This window comes from Pseudophryne corroboree, chromosome 9, assembly GCF_028390025.1.
Source record: "Pseudophryne corroboree isolate aPseCor3 chromosome 9, aPseCor3.hap2, whole genome shotgun sequence".
Classification (NCBI taxonomy): Eukaryota; Metazoa; Chordata; class Amphibia; order Anura; family Myobatrachidae; genus Pseudophryne; species Pseudophryne corroboree.
In genome coordinates, this window is record NC_086452.1 from 44,882,116 (window position 1) to 44,899,125 (window position 17,010).

Here is a 17,010-nt window from a genome sequence, read left to right on the forward strand (position 1 = left end):
AGGTTGGAGCGTGGATGTGGTGTGGCGAGTGTATGATTTGGGCTAGGGGTGAGGTGTGGGTGAGGGGTTAGGAGGTGTAGTAGTTGGTGTAGTTGTATGTGTGTGCTTTAGGGTGAGTTTGTTGGAAGGTGGCATGGCTGTGGGCTTTCTGCATAGGATGCTTTGTGTATGGTAGTGTGGTGTGTGGCTGGGAGGTTGGGGGGGGGGAGCAGCAATTGGCAAGTGGGTGCCTGGTTGTGAGACGGATACTGTTGTGGCCTAATTGTTGTGGTGATGGTTTCACAGAATCTATGGGCTGTATAGAGAGGGAGGTGGGTGTGTTATAGGGGTAGTGTGGTGTTGTGCAGGATTGTGGAGGGTGTGGAAGGGAATGTGGGTGTTGGAGTGTTATGTAGGAGGGGTACGTTGGTGTATGTGTGGGTTAAGAAAAAGTGTTGGGTAGTGATGTATGGTGCTTGCGGAATAGCGTGGGGGTGGGTGTCTGCCTCTATATGTATTGGTGTAGGGGTGAGGGATGGGGGTGGTGACAGGATGTGCAAAGTAGGTGGATTAGGGGTAGGGACATAGTAATTATGAGTTTTGGGTTGTGGTGTCTTGTGATAGGGTTTGTACAGGGTGAAGAAAGTTGTGCGTTTCTTGGAGTGGTGGTAGGGCGTGTTAAGTTGATTGTGTGGAGTGGGGCTGTAAATATGTGTGTAGGCCATGTGGTTGCTTGTAGGGTAGATGGGTAGTGTTGTGGGGTAACTGTTGTTGTGATGGGTAGACATAATCCGTGTTGAGGGTCAGAGTTTGTACGTGTTAGGTGTTGTATATATTGCATGCTGGATTGTGGAGGGGGGTGAAGGATCAATGTTTGGTGTTTAGTTAGATTGTGCGTGTTGTAGAGAAAATGGTGTGTTTGGGGGGCTGAGCAGAGTGAGGTTGGAGGGTGGATGTGGTGTGGCCAGAGTATGAGTTGGGCTAGAGGTGGGTGAGGGGTTAGGAGGTGTAGCAGTTGGTGGAGTTGTATGTGTGTGCTTTAGGGTGAGTTTGTTGGGTTTTATGCATAGGGTGCTTTGTGTAGGGTATTGTGGTTTGTGGTGTGTGGATGGGAGGTTGGAGGGGTGAGCATGAATTGGCATGTTGGTGTTTGTTAGTGAGACGGATACAGTTGTGGCCTGATTGTTGTGGTGATGGTTTGACAGAATCCATGGGCTGTATAGAGAGAGAGGTGGGTGTGTATTAGGGCTAGTGTGGTGTTGTGCAGGATTGTGGAGGGTGTGAAAGGGAATGTGGGTAGTGGAGTGTTATTTTGGAGCGGTACGTGGTTGTGTGTGTGGGTTATTAAAAAGAGTTGTGTAGTGATGTATGGTGCTTGCGGAATAGCGTGGGGGTGGGTGGCTGCCTCTATATGTATTGGTCTAGGGGTAAGGGATGGGGGTGGTGACAGGACGTGCAGTGTGTGATGGAGTTGTGGGTGTTGGGGGGATGGAGTTGGAGGTGTGCATGGGTGGAGTGTGTTGATATGTGATGGATGGGTGGAGGGTGGTGGGGTTGTTTTTTTTGGGTGGGGTACGGGTGTGTGCATGGAAGGTGTGGGCGTATGGTGCTTGCGGAATAGCGTGTGGGTGGGTGGCTGCCTCTATATGTATTGGTCTAGGGGTAAGGGATGGGGGTGGTGACAGGACGTGCAGTGTGTGATGGAGTTGTGGGTGTTGGGGGGATGGAATTGGAGGTGTGCATGGGTGGAGTGTGTTGATATGTGATGGATGGGTGGAGGGTGGTGGGGTTGTTTTTTTTTGGGTGGGGTAGGGGTGTGTGCATGGAAGGTGTGGGCATTAGGTGAAGGTAGTTTTTTTTTTTTGGGTGGCGAGAAGCTGGATGGGTGTTGTATTTGTGGTTGGCAGGTATGGGGTTATGGTGGGTGTGGGATAGCATTAGGGTGTGTGGGGTGTGTAGGAGAGGGGTTTGGGTGGGTGTGAGTGTGTGTGTGTGTGTGTAAGAAGGTGTGTTGGGTGAGCGACTGGGGTGAAAAGGTGGCGTGGCCTAATCAAAAGGGGTGTGGCTATGCGGCGGTGCCGAGATCGCTGATCACGTCCCCCGTTTTTCGTCACTAAGGGGGCATGTCCAGCGCTCTGTGAGCTGCTGGCATGAACACTCTCCTCTGTCTCCACTGAATAGACGCTGTGCGCATGCGCACAGCGTCTATTCAACGCTGCTGTGCTAGGCAGAGCAGTGATTGACAGGTGCCTCCCAACTGCCCCTCCTCCCCCCTCACCGTGGGACACTGCGACCCACGGGTGGGACAGCAGGACAGACCCAAGAAAACGGGACTGTCCCGCGAAAATGGGGACAGTTGGGAGGTATGTTGTGGTGTGAGGGTGATAGGGGCAGGTGTGAAAGTTGGTGGGTGATGGTGGTGTAAACATGGGGATGGTGTATTGTCTGTGTTTGGGGGGGGGTGTAGGGTGCGTGCGTGTTGGTAGCAGTGTGCGTGTGTGTAAAAGTATAGTAGGCCATGGTATATGTGGGTTAAGAGGCCGCAGCAGCAGCGCGGCCCCCCCTCCCCCCCACCTTGAGATGAGTGGACTGTGAGGGGAGTTGTGTGCAAAAGGGAGGCATGCTCATGTATGGCCATAGGGGGATGGCTGATGAGGGGGGGGGGATGGCTGATATGTTGTGGGGGGTGGGCATCTATTATTGTGTGGCTGATTAGGTGTTGGATGGGTGGGGGTGTGGGTGTATGGTGTTGGGAGGTGAGCGTTTTTTTGTATGTGCCACTGGGGGCAGGAGTGGCGAGAGCCCTGTCGCCGGCACATAGACAGGGGCGGGTGACGGGGCTGTGGAAGTGCAGTGGGTCCCGCCATTGTGGTGACGGGGGTTGGCGGTACACTGTCGGCTGGGGTTGGGAGAGAGTTTGTTCTGGGGTTGTAGGGAGGGCGGGTGCGGTCTGTAGTGCCGTGGTGTGGACGGCGTGTTGGCGTGACTGTGTGTCCGCGGCGTGCCTGCAAGGTGACAGATGGTGCAGGGGTTGTGCGGAGGGTGGGTTAGCGGCGGTGTGGGCAGCGGCTGTCTGTCCCGGCGTGGTGGGGAAGGTGGGTGCGCTAGGTGGAGGTGGGTTTGTGCAGATGACGGGAGGGGTGGTGTGGGGTGCGGCTGGCTGGGCGGCCGCGGTGCGTGTCCTTGGCACAGATGGATGTGGGAGGTGTTGCTGGGCTTGTGGGGCGGGTGGATTCGGTGGTGTGGGGTTAGGGTGGGCAGCGTGTGCTGGTGAGTTATGCAGGCGTTGGGATGGGGGGTGTCGGCCTTCCGTGGCTGGATGTGGGAGCTGGTGGAGGGGGGGTTTGGGGGTGTGTGGTGTGGGTGTCAGTGGGTTGTAGGTGCCAAGGGAGGGGTCCATGCTTACCTGGCACTGTGGGGCGTCCGTGCACTGGTGGCTTCTGGCTGGGGATGGTGGGTGGATTCTGTTGCTGCTGCTCCATTCTGCTAGTGGTGTGCTCCACCCAGCGTTAGAGGGCCAGACACAGAGTCACAGGGCTAATATATAGGAGATGAGATTATAATGTGGAGAGGAAGGATTTTCCAGGGTGTGTGTCTATCTGCCCTCCTCTAAAAGAATGCTACATCAACACAGACGTTATTGAAATCATGTCTGATCCTCAGGGGCGTGGCATGGGTGGAACACCTGGAGCAGTACACACAGGAATAGGCTCATCGTGGGCAGTGCTCTTTCATTAATAAATTATCCTGGGTACAGCACACTACAGATTCATGTTCATCGATGGAAAAGGGATTCTGTGCCAAATGTTATATGATGCAGATTTTTGAACTATCAAGATTTCAGTGAGTTAGCAGATGTATTTAACTACTTAAAAATTGTTTGTTTTTGTTCATGATTGCAAAAAAGTTAAGGATATCTATTAAACTGTACATGATTTTAGTAAAAAGAAATTAATTGTCAACACATAACGGTAATATCATTTTTTTTATTTATTGGCTGTTGATTATCGGACTGTCAATAATTAGTCATCACAGGAATTCCGGCTTTGCATTTCCCCAGTGGTAGCTCTTCTCAGCAGCCGCCGGATGTGTGGTGGTGCGAGGCTGCCTGATCATCAGTGATTGGCTGTACAACAGGCACTGGGGGAGGGCACAAGGATGCAGGGGATTCGGGAGGTTCTTCTGAGATTGGCAGCTGCTGGTAGATTATCTTCTGACAGCTGCCCTGTTTTGGTAAGCCAAAATCAGCCAACTTTTACCTTACTAAACAGTGGCGCTTTAAATGTGACTGCTAATGCGCCAAAATCTTGGAATTCCGCACCCTAATACATTTGGTGGTTAGCCTTAAATTGTTTTTTTGTAAAAAATAGAAATAAAAGCAACAAATTTTAGTATTGCAGGAATAGTGTTGTTAGATGCTGGATTCCACTGCATTGTATCATAAGTTTGCAAATTTTCTATCCGTTAATGTTCTCACAGCTCCAGAAACCTGCAAGAATTTGCCTCTAAATTATAACGTAAATGAATAAAAAGGAAAATCTAGAAACGCAGTCTAATAAAAATGATATTTATTGTGCAAATAACTGCATGAGCTGTGTATTCATTCTCAGCGGATTACTGGCTTCAGTTGCTTTGTTGTTATTTAACTTTTAATACTAACTGCTACTGCATTAGGCGTAATCTTACCTTTATGACATTTAATTCCTTTGATATATACAAGTTGTGACCTTCCTTCAGGTTTATGACTGAAATTACATTTTTCTGCTATTTTCTCAGCTTCAGACCCTGTGATAAATATGTGAAGATGGAATTAAATATGGACACATCCTGTAAAGTATCAAGTCTTTATAATTATCCTATATATAAATTACAAAGCCATTTCTTCTGGCTATCACGTTCTTGCAACCTCAACAGATTTCATATTATACAGTAGAATAGAACATCACATGATATGATTATCACAGTCCAGCGTAATGTTCTTTGGGATCATGTCTGTGTATAAATCTGTACCTGATAAATCCATGCTATAGATTGGGATCTATTATCCGGGAACCCCTGAAGAGCAGAAAGAGAAAATGATAACTCACTACGAAAGCCATATGGGTCTATTTACTAGGCCTTGGAGAGAGATAAAGAGGGCAGAGATAAAGTACCAGCCAATCAGCTCCTAACTGCTATGTTACAGGCTGTGTTTGAAAAATGACAGGAGCTGATTGGTTGGTCATTCATCACCGTCCCTTTATTTCACTCCAATGCTTGGTACATAGACTCCTTAGAGTCAGTGCTGAAAGTAGGGTGGTACGGGGTGGTACGGAGTACCATTAAGAAATATGGTCCACCAGCCCTCCACTGGGGAATAATTTATAAGGGGCATTTTTGTGTGTGGGACATAAAATGGCGTCAGTGGCATAACTGTGTTTGGCATAATATGTAATAAGCATTATGGTGTGTGGTATAATATGTAATAGACATTACAGTGTGTGACATAATGTGTAATGGGCGTTATGGTGTGTGGCATAATGTGTAATGAGCGTTACGATGTGTGGCATAATGTGTAATGGGCATTATGGTGTGTGGCATAATGTGTAATGGGCAATATGGTGTGTGGCATAATGTGTAATGGGCGTTCTGGTGTGTGGCATAATGTGTAATGGGCGTTACGTGTGTGGCATAATGTGTAATGGGCGTTACTGTGTCTGGCATAATGTGTAATGGGCATTATGGTGTGTGGCATAATCTGTAATAAGCATTACGGTGTGTGGCATAATGTATAATGGGCATTATGGTGTTTGGCATAATGTGTAAAGGGGATTACGATGTGTGACATAATGTGGCCATGCCCCTATTGTCATGTAGCCACTTCCCTAGTTTCCTGTGACCACGTCCCCTCATGACACGTGACCACGCCCATTTTTACTATCAGAGGAAAAAAATCTCTACTTGCACCACTGCATAGAGTGTAAGCTCCACTGGGGCAGAGACGGATGTGAGTTACTGAATATCCTCTGTAAAGCGCTGCAGAATAAGTGTGTGCTATATACATTATTGATAATAAATATCTATTAAACAGTATGATCCGACCCCCCCCAACTTGCCTTTATCAGGTACCCAAGTCCTTTTATACAGGCTGTATGGATGACCCAGTGGTCTATGGAAGTGGAAGAAACACAATAATTGGATGAAATCAGACAGGTTGTGTTCTTTCTCCTACGTGCTCTCCATACACGTCTTTTATTCTTGGTTAGAGCACAAGACTTATTAAATCAGCCTTCCAGGCGGTGATTGATGTCTGATACCGGGCTCAGCCCTGTGATGTGGAAAGAAGGCAGCTGTGATAGGAATATATGTGTGTGTGTGATATTACTTTCATGTGCCGCTGACAGTCGTGCTGGTAGAACGGATAGGCAAAAGAAACATGCAAACCTGGTCATCAATCTCGGGGAAGAAACACGTTCTCGGTATCTGTAGAGGATCAGGATGACTTATGTCCAGTAGACGGAATCAAACGCTCAGTGGTGGTCATTCCGAGTTGTTCGCTCGCTAGCTGCTTTTAGCAGCTTTGCACACGCTAAGCCGCCGCCTACTGGGAGTGAATCTTAGCTTATCAAAATTGCGCACGAAAGATTCGCAATATTGCGAAAAGACTTCTCTGTGCAGTTTCTGAGTAGCTCGAGACTTACTCTGCCAGTGCGATCAGTTCAGTGCTTGTCGTTCCTGGTTTGACGTCACAAACACACCCAGCGTTCGCCCAGACACTCCTCCGTTTCTCCAGCCACTCCCGCGTTTTTCCCAGAAACGGTAGCGTTTTTACACACACTCCCATAAAACGGCCAGTTTCCGCCCAGAAACACCCACTTCCTGTCAATCACATTACGATCACCAGAACGAAGAAAAAACCTCGTAATGCCGTGAGTAAAATACCTAACTGCATAGCAAATTTACTTGGCGCAGTCGCACTGCGGACATTGCGCATGCGCATTAGCGACTAATCGCTCCGTTGCGAAAAAAAAAATAACGAGCGAACAACTCGGAATGACCCCCCGTGTGCGTTATCTGGTCTCTCTGGTTATGTGTAAACACTGGGGGTCACTCTTTGAACGAGCGGAGACTCAACCACAAATAATGATCACTAGCACCCACGCTGAGCGGAGAGGTGGCGCTCATAAGGTTTTCCTAAGCCGTGGTCTATGTGAGGGTTGGCACCAGCCATCAGGTGGTCATTTTAATGTGCATTAGGTATATGCACTATGCCCCAATTGGCTCATCCATGAAGCAACCTAGACTCCTGCCTAGGGCCTAGATCAGTGCTTCCCAAATCCAGACCATGGGCAGGGCTGGCGACAGGGAGGGTCAAAGGGGACACCTGTATCGGGCCCCAAGGCCCAGAAGGACTCCAAGGATACGCCACTTACTGCCCAGCAGGGATTTGAGCCGTCTTGTCCAAATACGGCAGTGAGTTGTAGGCGGTGTGGACGCAGCCTCAGAGTGACAGTAGCCTCTGACACACAGTGACTGTGCGGTGCGAATGTGTGTCCGCTCTTCCGGGTCCAGCTCAGTTGCAGGCAGTTACCGGACATGGCAGCAGCTCCTCTGGCCAGGATTCCCGTGCTCTGTGCCGGCCTCTTCTGGTGGGGTGTGAGGGTCGCATGGTACCTGCTGTGTGGTGTTTGGGTCTGGGTGCTGGGGAGTGTAGCGCAGATGAGTCTGTCCCCGGGGTATATATTAATAATCTGAGTGGGCCACAGAGTCACGATAGGTCTATTAACGGATTCAGTGTGGAATACCGATGGACGGGATGCTGGCGGTCAGAATTCCAACAGCCCCCAGAAAGTACCTAACCCACATCTGACCCCTACCCTAACCCTCCGTTGTGGGTACCTAACCCTAACTTTCCCCGGTAGTGCCTAACCCTAACCCTTCCTACCCCGCTGCCTAAACCTAACCCTCCCCGCTTGGTGCCTAACCCTAACCTCTCCTTGTAATTGCTCAGCACTAGCCCCCCCTCCCCGGTACCTAACCATTCCCTTCCCGTCCCTGCACCCTAACCCCCTTCTATTGTCTAACCCTAACCTCCCCTCCCCGGTACCTAACCATCCCCTTCCCGTCCCTGCACCCTAACCCCCTTCTAATGCCTAACTCTAACCCCGCTCCTCTGTACCTAACCATCCCCTTCCCGTCCCTGCACCCTAACCCCCTTCTAATGCCTAACTCTAACCCCGCTCCTCGGTACCTAACCATCCCCTTCCCGTCCCTGCACCCTAACCCTAACCCCCTTCTAATGCCTAACTCTAACCCCGCTCCTCTGTACCTAACCATCCCCTTCCCATCCCTGCACCCTAACCCTAACCCCCTTCTAATGCCTAACTCTAACCCCGCTCCTCGGTACCTAACCATCCCCTTCCCGTCCCTGCACCCTAACCCCCTTCTAATGCCTAACTCTAACCCCGCTCCTCTGTACCTAACCATCCCCTTCCCGTCCCTGCACCCTAACCCCCTTCTAATGCCTAACTCTAACCCCCCTCCTCGGTACCTAACCATCCCCTTCCTGTCCCTGCACCCTAACCCCCTTCTAATGCCTAACCCCCCTCCTCGGTACCTAACCATCCCCTTCCCATCCCTGCACCCTAACCCCCTTCTAATGCCTAACCCCCCTCCTCTGTACCTAACCATCCCCTTCCTGTCCCTGCACTCTAACCCTAAAACCTCTTCTAATGCCTAAACCTAACCTCCCACCCCCCACGGCAGGATGCGAGTGTTTCCCGCTAAAAGAACGTTCGGGATCCCAGGCATCAGTATTTTGACACAGTAATCTATCTATGATAAGCAGCTTTTGTGTATTGTAATCTTTTTTTTTATAACAATCTCTCTTATTTTGCTGTCTCTCTCTTCCTGTTCCTCCCATCTTTCCCTCACCCTCCTCTATTTCTCCTGTCTTCCATTATTTCCACCTCCCCTCCCCTCTCAATTTCACCCATCTCCATCTATTCTCTCTCTCTCTCTCTCTCTCTCTCTCTCTCTCTCTCTCTCTCTCTCCCCCCCCCTATTCTCTGTCTCTTGGGTAGGTAACTGGGCTGCACCTTTTATTTGTAATAGTTATGTTTGAGTAATGTGCCTGATATTAAATGGATATGCACAGGACTGGAATGACTTCAACCTGTGGTACGGATATATGTGTTGTGTGCGCAAGAATAATTCATGACAGGAGCGAATTGGGGCACTGGGAAACAGTGGCGGATCTAGACTTAACTTTTAGGGGGGGCGGTTTAAGAATTATGACTCCTCCCCCTAATCATAGCTCCTCCCACTTAGAGATGCCCTTCCCGTTTGCTTCAAAAATTTCCTATTGTTGCCATTATACCACATGGTATGAGCCGAAACTCCCATTATAGCATACTGTATGAGCCGAAATTCACATTATAGCACACAGAATGAGCCGAAACTCACATTATACAATAGCACACAGAATGAGCCAAAATTCACATTATACCACACTGTATGAGCCGAAACTCACATTATAGCACACAGAATGAGCCAAAATTCACATTACACCAGACGGTATGAGCCGAAATTCACATTATAGCATACTGTATGAGCCGAAATTTACATTATAGCACACGGAATGAGCCGAAAATCACATTATACCACACGGTATGAGCTATAATTCACATTATACCACACAGAATGAGCTGAGATTCACATTATAGCACACAGAATGAGCCGAAATTCACATTATAGCACACAAAATGAGCCGAAATTCACATTATAGCACACAAAATGAGCCAAAATTCACATTATAGCACACAAAATGAGCCAAAATTCACATTATAGCACACTGAATGAGCTGAAATTCACATTATAGCACACAGAATGAGCCAAAATTCACATTATAGCACACAAAATGAGCCGAAATTCACATTATAGCACACAAAATGAGCCAAAATTCACATTATAGCACACTGAATGAGCTGAAATTCATATTATAGCACACAGAATGAGCCAAAATTCACATTAGAGCACACAAAATGAGCCGAAATTCACATTATAGCACACAAAATGAGCCGAAATGCACATTATAGCACACAAAATGAGCCGAAATTCACATTATAGCACACTGAATGAGCTGAAATTCACATTATAGCACACAGAATGAGCCGAAATTCACATTATAGCACACAAAATGAGCCGAAATTCACATTATAGCACACAAAATGAGCCAAAATTCACATTATAGCACACAAAATGAGCCAAAATTCACATTATAGCACACTGAATGAGCTGAAATTCACATTATAGCACACAGAATGAGCCAAAATTCACATTATAGCACACAAAATGAGCCGAAATTCACATTATAGCACACAAAATGAGCCAAAATTCACATTATAGCACACTGAATGAGCTGAAATTCACATTATAGCACACAGAATGAGCCAAAATTCACATTAGAGCACACAAAATGAGCCGAAATTCACATTATAGCACACAAAATGAGCCGAAATGCACATTATAGCACACAAAATGAGCCGAAATTCACATTATAGCACACTGAATGAGCTGAAATTCACATTATAGCACACAGAATGAGCCGAAATTCACATTATAGCACACAAAATGAGCCGAAATTCACATTATAGCACACAAAATGAGCCAAAATTTACATTATAGCACATAGAATGAGCTGAAATTCACATCACATCCAAAAATGACCCCAGCGGTGCCAGATACTCAAATGCCACCTGCGGTGCCAGATACACATGACCCCAGCGGTGCCAGATACATATGCCCCCAGCGGTGCCAGATACACAAATGCCCCCAGTGGTGCCAGATACACAAATTCCCCCAGTGGTGCCAGATACACAAATTCCCCCAGTGGTGCCAGAATATAAATGCCCCACGTGGTGCCAGAATACAAATGCCCCCAGTGGTGCCAGAATGCAAATGCCCCCAGTGGTGCCAGATACAAATGCCCCCAGTGGTGCTTACCCTCCTGCTGCCAGTGCCACTGCCGCCGATTCCCGTCTCTGATGCTGAGGGGGAGCGAGCGCACCGCGTGTCTCTTCTGCGCCTCCCCTCACTGAGTCCATGTCTCCGGCGGCCATTTGAAATATAGCGCCGGCTTGTGAGCCAATCAAAGCTCACGGGCCGGTAGCCAATCAAGAGCCGGTCCGTGAGCTCTGATTGGATGACAGCCACAGACAATTAAAATGAATGCCGGAGACGGGGACACAGTGGGCAGGAGAGGCGCGCGCAGCGCTCTCCTTGCTTCAGTGTCAAGGAGACGGGAATCAGCGGCAGCAGCAGGCGTGTGTGCAGGGGGGATGCCTGTGCGCACCAGGCAACCCCCGTGCGCACGCCTACACTGTCTCTCTTCGTCTCCCCTTATCCCGCCGTGCTGCACCGCTCTCCAGTCCGGCACCGTGGCGGGACCCGGCCATCCATCCAGGTGCCGGTATGTGTAGGGGGGGCGTTCGCCCTAATCGCCCCCTGCTAAATCCGCCACTGCTGGGAAAGCAGGAGTGTTCCAGCTGGGATGGTCCCATGTTGCCCTCTGCTGTGATAACCAGCCCCACCCCCTGGCCTCACAGTACAGTACCCACCCTAACCACCACCCTCGCCTCCAGAACATGCTCGTAACCTGTCCATCCCCCGTCTCGGGATCATATCTTACCCCTGGCCCCATACTAGATATACAGTACCCACCAGGCCAGGGACATAAACTACCCGCCCTACTGTCCTACTACCTTCAACCCCCCCCCCCCCCTGTACAGTCACCCCCCTCCCCCGGCTCCCTAGACACAGTACCCCCCAACTTAGGGACATACACTCTGTTTTTTGTTGTGGGGACCAATGTGTTTTATTGATTTTTTTCCCTGTGGTGGCTGTTGTGTTTTATTGTTTTCCGTAGGGGCAAATGTGTGTTTTTATGTAGCAGCCAACGTGTTTTATCTTTTTGTAGCGGAATTAGCCTATAGTTGCAGATGCAGCTGCAGCAAAAGATGCAAGGAAGGCCGCAGCTACAGTATGTCCAGCTCGGAATCAGACCATATGAGGAGGGATCCAGCCCCCCTCAAAAGACATCACCCGCTCAACAGACCCTGCCCCCCTAGGCTGGTTTTCCATCCCAATCCACCCCTTACAGTGCATGGTAATATATATCCTTGCTGGAGCACAGGTGTAATCATTATTGACTGCCATGTTTTACAAAATCAACGGGCGGTTCTAATTATTTCCATTCTTAGCCGGTCGACGCATAGCGGATGTGGCCGGCACACAAGTGGGCTGTCCGGGTGAAGTGAGGGCAGGATAGCATCATTGTGGCTGTGCCCACCGCTCTACAGTGCCAAGAAATCAAGCACTACATGGTGGTGGGGGCTATGATGATGCGATTAAGCACAAATCGCATGGGCAACTGAGTAGGGGCAAATGAGGCTGGATGCGCCACCGATTTTCGGGAGCCTCCCGGCAGTTCTAGGAGGGTAGGCAAGTATGATTATTCCATTTGTGATTCTGTGAGGAGACCTGGAAAGCATGCCCTGATAGTGTGTTCCGAGGACTGGATATGAGAAGCAAGTAAAGGTCTACTGTAGTTGAGAAGAAAAGACAAAAGAGGAAGAAACAAATAGAACAAAGCGGAGGAGCATGTAAGTAATAAAAAGAGGCAGAGGAGAGACGAAGGGTAGGAGAAAGGGGATCCAAGTGCTGCCCCAAACAAGTGCTGCCCCTAGGCCGGTGCCTCACATGCCTAATGGGAAATTCAGCACTGGCAAGATTAGTCACCTGCTTATATTGTATGTGGATTTTTTATTTTTTTACTAAAGGAGGGGGAAAGGGGGCTTCAAAATAGTATATTGCCTAGTGTCCCATGGCATCTTAATAAGGCCCTGGTTAGGAGTCATAATTAAGGTGATTAAGATCCGATACCAAATGACGCTACTGCTACCACAGATTATACTTGTGCTGCCTCTCATTATATAGCAGTAACCCTTCACCTATGACATCACAGGGTTATTGCGTAATTCATTTCATTAATAGATGAAAATCAGATCCAACTTGTTTTTGAGTTGCCTTCATACAGTCCTTAATTTACCAAAGAAAATGTGTATTACGTTTCAATCTTTTCTGCTTCTTAAATTGATTCAAGTCTCATACTTGACACTGGCCAGGCTGGCGGAGTCATCAGCATCTAATGTAGCGCGTGGAGGCTGCTAGAGCCATGCTGTAATGTTTTCTCCACACTTGTAAATTACAGTTAATTTGAATTCCTCTAGTGTAAAGCTCAGGCTTTACACTAGAGATGTGCACTTGAAATTTTTCGGGTTTTGTGTTTTGGTTTTGGGTTCGGTTCCGCGGCCGTGTTTTGGGTTCGACCGCGTTTTGGCAAAACCTCACCGAATTTTTTTTGTCGGATTCGGGTGTATTTTGGATTCGGGTGTTTTTTTCAAAAAACACTAAAAAACAGCTTAAATCATAGAATTTGGGGGTCATTTTGATCCCAAAGTATTATTAACCTCAAAAACCATAATTTCCACTCATTTTCAGTCTATTCTGAATACCTCACACCTCACAATATTATTTTTAGTCCTAAAATTTGCACCGAGGTCGCTGGATGACTAAGCTAAGCGACCCTAGTGGCCGACACAAACACCTGGCCCATCTAGGAGTGGCACTGCAGTGTCACGCAGGATGGCCCTTCCAAAAAACACTCCCCAAACAGCACATGACGCAAAGAAAAAAAGAGGCGCAATGAGGTAGCTGTGTGAGTAAGCTAAGCGACCCTAGTGGCCGACACAAACACCTGGCCCATCTAGGAGTGGCACTGCAGTGTCACGCAGGATGGCCCTTCCAAAAAACACTCCCCAAACAGCACATGACGCAAAGAAAAAAAGAGGCGCAATGAGGTAGCTGTGTGAGTAAGATAAGCGACCCTAGTGGCCGACACAAACACCTGGCCCATCTAGGAGTGGCACTGCAGTGTCACGCAGGATGGCCCTTCCAAAAAACACTCCCCAAACAGCACATGACGCAAAGAAAAAAAGAGGCGCAATGAGGTAGCTGTGTGAGTAAGATAAGCGACCCTAGTGGCCGACACAAACACCTGGCCCATCTAGGAGTGGCACTGCAGTGTCACGCAGGATGGCCCTTCCAAAAAACACTCCCCAAACAGCACATGACGCAAAGAAGAAAAAAAGAGGCGCAATGAGGTAGCTGTGTGAGTAAGCTAAGCGACCCTAGTGGCCGACACAAACACCTGGCCCATCTAGGAGTGGCACTGCAGTGTCACGCAGGATGGCCCTTCCAAAAAACACTCCCCAAACAGCACATGACGCAAAGAAAAAAAGAGGCGCAATGAGGTAGCTGTGTGAGTAAGATAAGCGACCCTAGTGGCCGACACAAACACCTGGCCCATCTAGGAGTGGCACTGCAGTGTCACGCAGGATGGCCCTTCCAAAAAACACTCCCCAAACAGCACATGACGCAAAGAAGAAAAAAAGAGGCGCAATGAGGTAGCTGTGTGAGTAAGCTAAGCGACCCTAGTGGCCGACACAAACACCTGGCCCATCTAGGAGTGGCACTGCAGTGTCACGCAGGATGGCCCTTCCAAAAAACACTCCCCAAACAGCACATGACGCAAAGAAAAAAAGAGGCGCAATGAGGTAGCTGTGTGAGTAAGATAAGCGACCCTAGTGGCCGACACAAACACCTGGCCCATCTAGGAGTGGCACTGCAGTGTCACGCAGGATGGCCCTTCCAAAAAACACTCCCCAAACAGCACATGACGCAAAGAAGAAAAAAAGAGGCGCAATGAGGTAGCTGTGTGAGTAAGCTAAGCGACCCTAGTGGCCGACACAAACACCTGGCCCATCTAGGAGTGGCACTGCAGTGTCACGCAGGATGGCCCTTCCAAAAAACACTCCCCAAACAGCACATGACGCAAATAAAAATGAAAGAAAAAAGAGGTGCAAGATGGAATTGTCCTTGGGCCCTCCCACCCACCCTTATGTTGTATAAACAGGACATGCACACTTTAACAAACCCATCATTTCAGTGACAGGGTCTGCCACACGACTGTGACTGAAATGACGGGTTGGTTTGGACCCCCACCGAAAAAGAAGCAATTAATCTCTCCTTGCACAAACTGGCTCTACAGAGGCAAGATGTCCACCTCATCATCATCCTCCGATATATCACCGTGTACATCCCGCTCCTCACAGATTATCAATTCGTCCCCACTGGAATCCACCATCTCAGCTCCCTGTGTACTTTGTGGAGGCAATTGCTGCTGGTCAATGTCTCCACGGAGGAATTGATTATAATTCATTTTAATGAACATCATCTTCTCCACATTTTCTGGAAGTTACCTCGTACGCCGATTGCTGACAAGGTGAGCGGCGGCACTAAACACTCTTTCGGAGTACACACTTGTGGGAGGGCAACTTAGGTAGAATAAAGCCAGTTTGTGCAAGGGCCTCCAAATTGCCTCTTTTTCCTGCCAGTATAAGTACGGACTGTCTGACGTGCCTACTTGGATGCGGTCACTCATATAATCCTCCACCATTCTTTCAATGGTGAGAGAATCATATGCAGTGACAGTAGACGACATGTCCGTAATCGTTGTCAGGTCCTTCAGTCCGGACCAGATGTCAGCATCAGCAGTCGCTCCAGACTGCCCTGCATCACCGCCAGCGGGTGGGCTCGGAATTCTGAGCCTTTTCCTCGCACCCCCAGTTGCGGGAGAATGTGAAGGAGGAGATGTTGACAGGTCGCGTTCCGCTTGACTTGACAATTTTGTCACCAGCAGGTCTTTGAACCCCAGCAGACTTGTGTCTGCCGGAAAGAGAGATCCAAGGTAGGTTTTAAATCTAGGATCGAGCACGGTGGCCAAAATGTAGTGCTCTGATTTCAACAGATTGACCACCCGTGAATCCTTGTTAAGCGAATTAAGGGCTCCATCCACAAGTCCCACATGCCTAGCGGAATCGCTCCCTTTTAGCTCCTCCTTCAATGCCTCCAGCTTCTTCTGCAAAAGCCTGATGAGGGGAATGACCTGACTCAGGCTGGCAGTGTCTGAACTGACTTCACGTGTGGCAAGTTCAAAAGGTTGCAGAACCTTGCACAACGTTGAAATCATTCTCCACTGCGCTTGAGACAGGTACATTCCACCTCCTATATCGTGCTCAATTGTATAGGCTTGAATGGCCTTTTGCTGCTCCTCCAACCTCTGAAGCATATAGAGGGTTGAATTCCACCTCGTTACCACTTCTTGCTTCAGATGATGGCAGGGCAGGTTCAGGCGTTTTTGGTGGTGCTCCAGTCTTCTGTACGTGGTGCCTGTACGCCGAAAGTGTCCCGCAATTCTTCTGGCCACCGACAGCATCTCTTGCACGCCCCTGTCGTTTTTTTAAAAATTCTGCACCACCAAATTCAAGGTATGTGCAAAACGTGGGACGTGCTGGAATTTGCCCATATTTAATGCACACACAATATTGCTGGCGTTGTCCGATGCCACAAATCCACAGGAGAGTCCAATTGGGGTAAGCCATTCCGCGATGATCTTCCTCAGTTGCCGTAAGAGGTTTTCAGCTGTGTGCGTATTCTGGAAACCGGTGATACAAAGCGTAGCCTGCCTAGGAAAGAGTTGGCGTTTGCGAGATGCTGCTACTGGTGCCGCCGCTGCTGTTCTTGCGGCGGGAGTCCATACATCTACCCAGTGGGCTGTCACAGTCACATAGTCCTGACCCTGCCCTGCTCCACTTGTCCACATGTCCGTGGTTAAGTGGACATTGGGTACAACTGCATTTTTTAGGACACTGGTGAGTCTTTTTCTGACGTCCGTGTACATTCTCGGTATCGCCTGCCTAGAGAAGTGGAACCTAGATGGTATTTGGTAACGGGGGCACACTACCTCAAGAAATTGTCTAGTTCCCTGTGAACTAACGGCGGATACCGGACGCACGTCTAACACCAACATAGTTGTCAAGGCCTCAGTTATCCGCTTTGCAACAGGATGACTGCTGTGATATTTCATCTTCC

The 17,010-nt window shown here is 48.9% G+C and overlaps 1 long non-coding RNA gene across 1 annotated transcript in view; it reads right to left on the minus strand.

The window, feature by feature from the left end:
• Positions 1-3,945: 3,945 nt before the first annotated feature.
• Positions 3,946-17,010, minus strand: part of LOC134957396 (uncharacterized) — a 248,514-nt gene continuing 235,449 nt past the window's right edge. The window contains exons 8-9 of the long non-coding RNA XR_010186583.1: positions 4,666-4,764; positions 3,946-4,468 (exon numbers count right to left, since the gene is read on the minus strand). This is a non-coding gene — a long non-coding RNA (uncharacterized LOC134957396). The remainder of the gene's footprint in view (positions 4,469-4,665; positions 4,765-17,010) is intronic.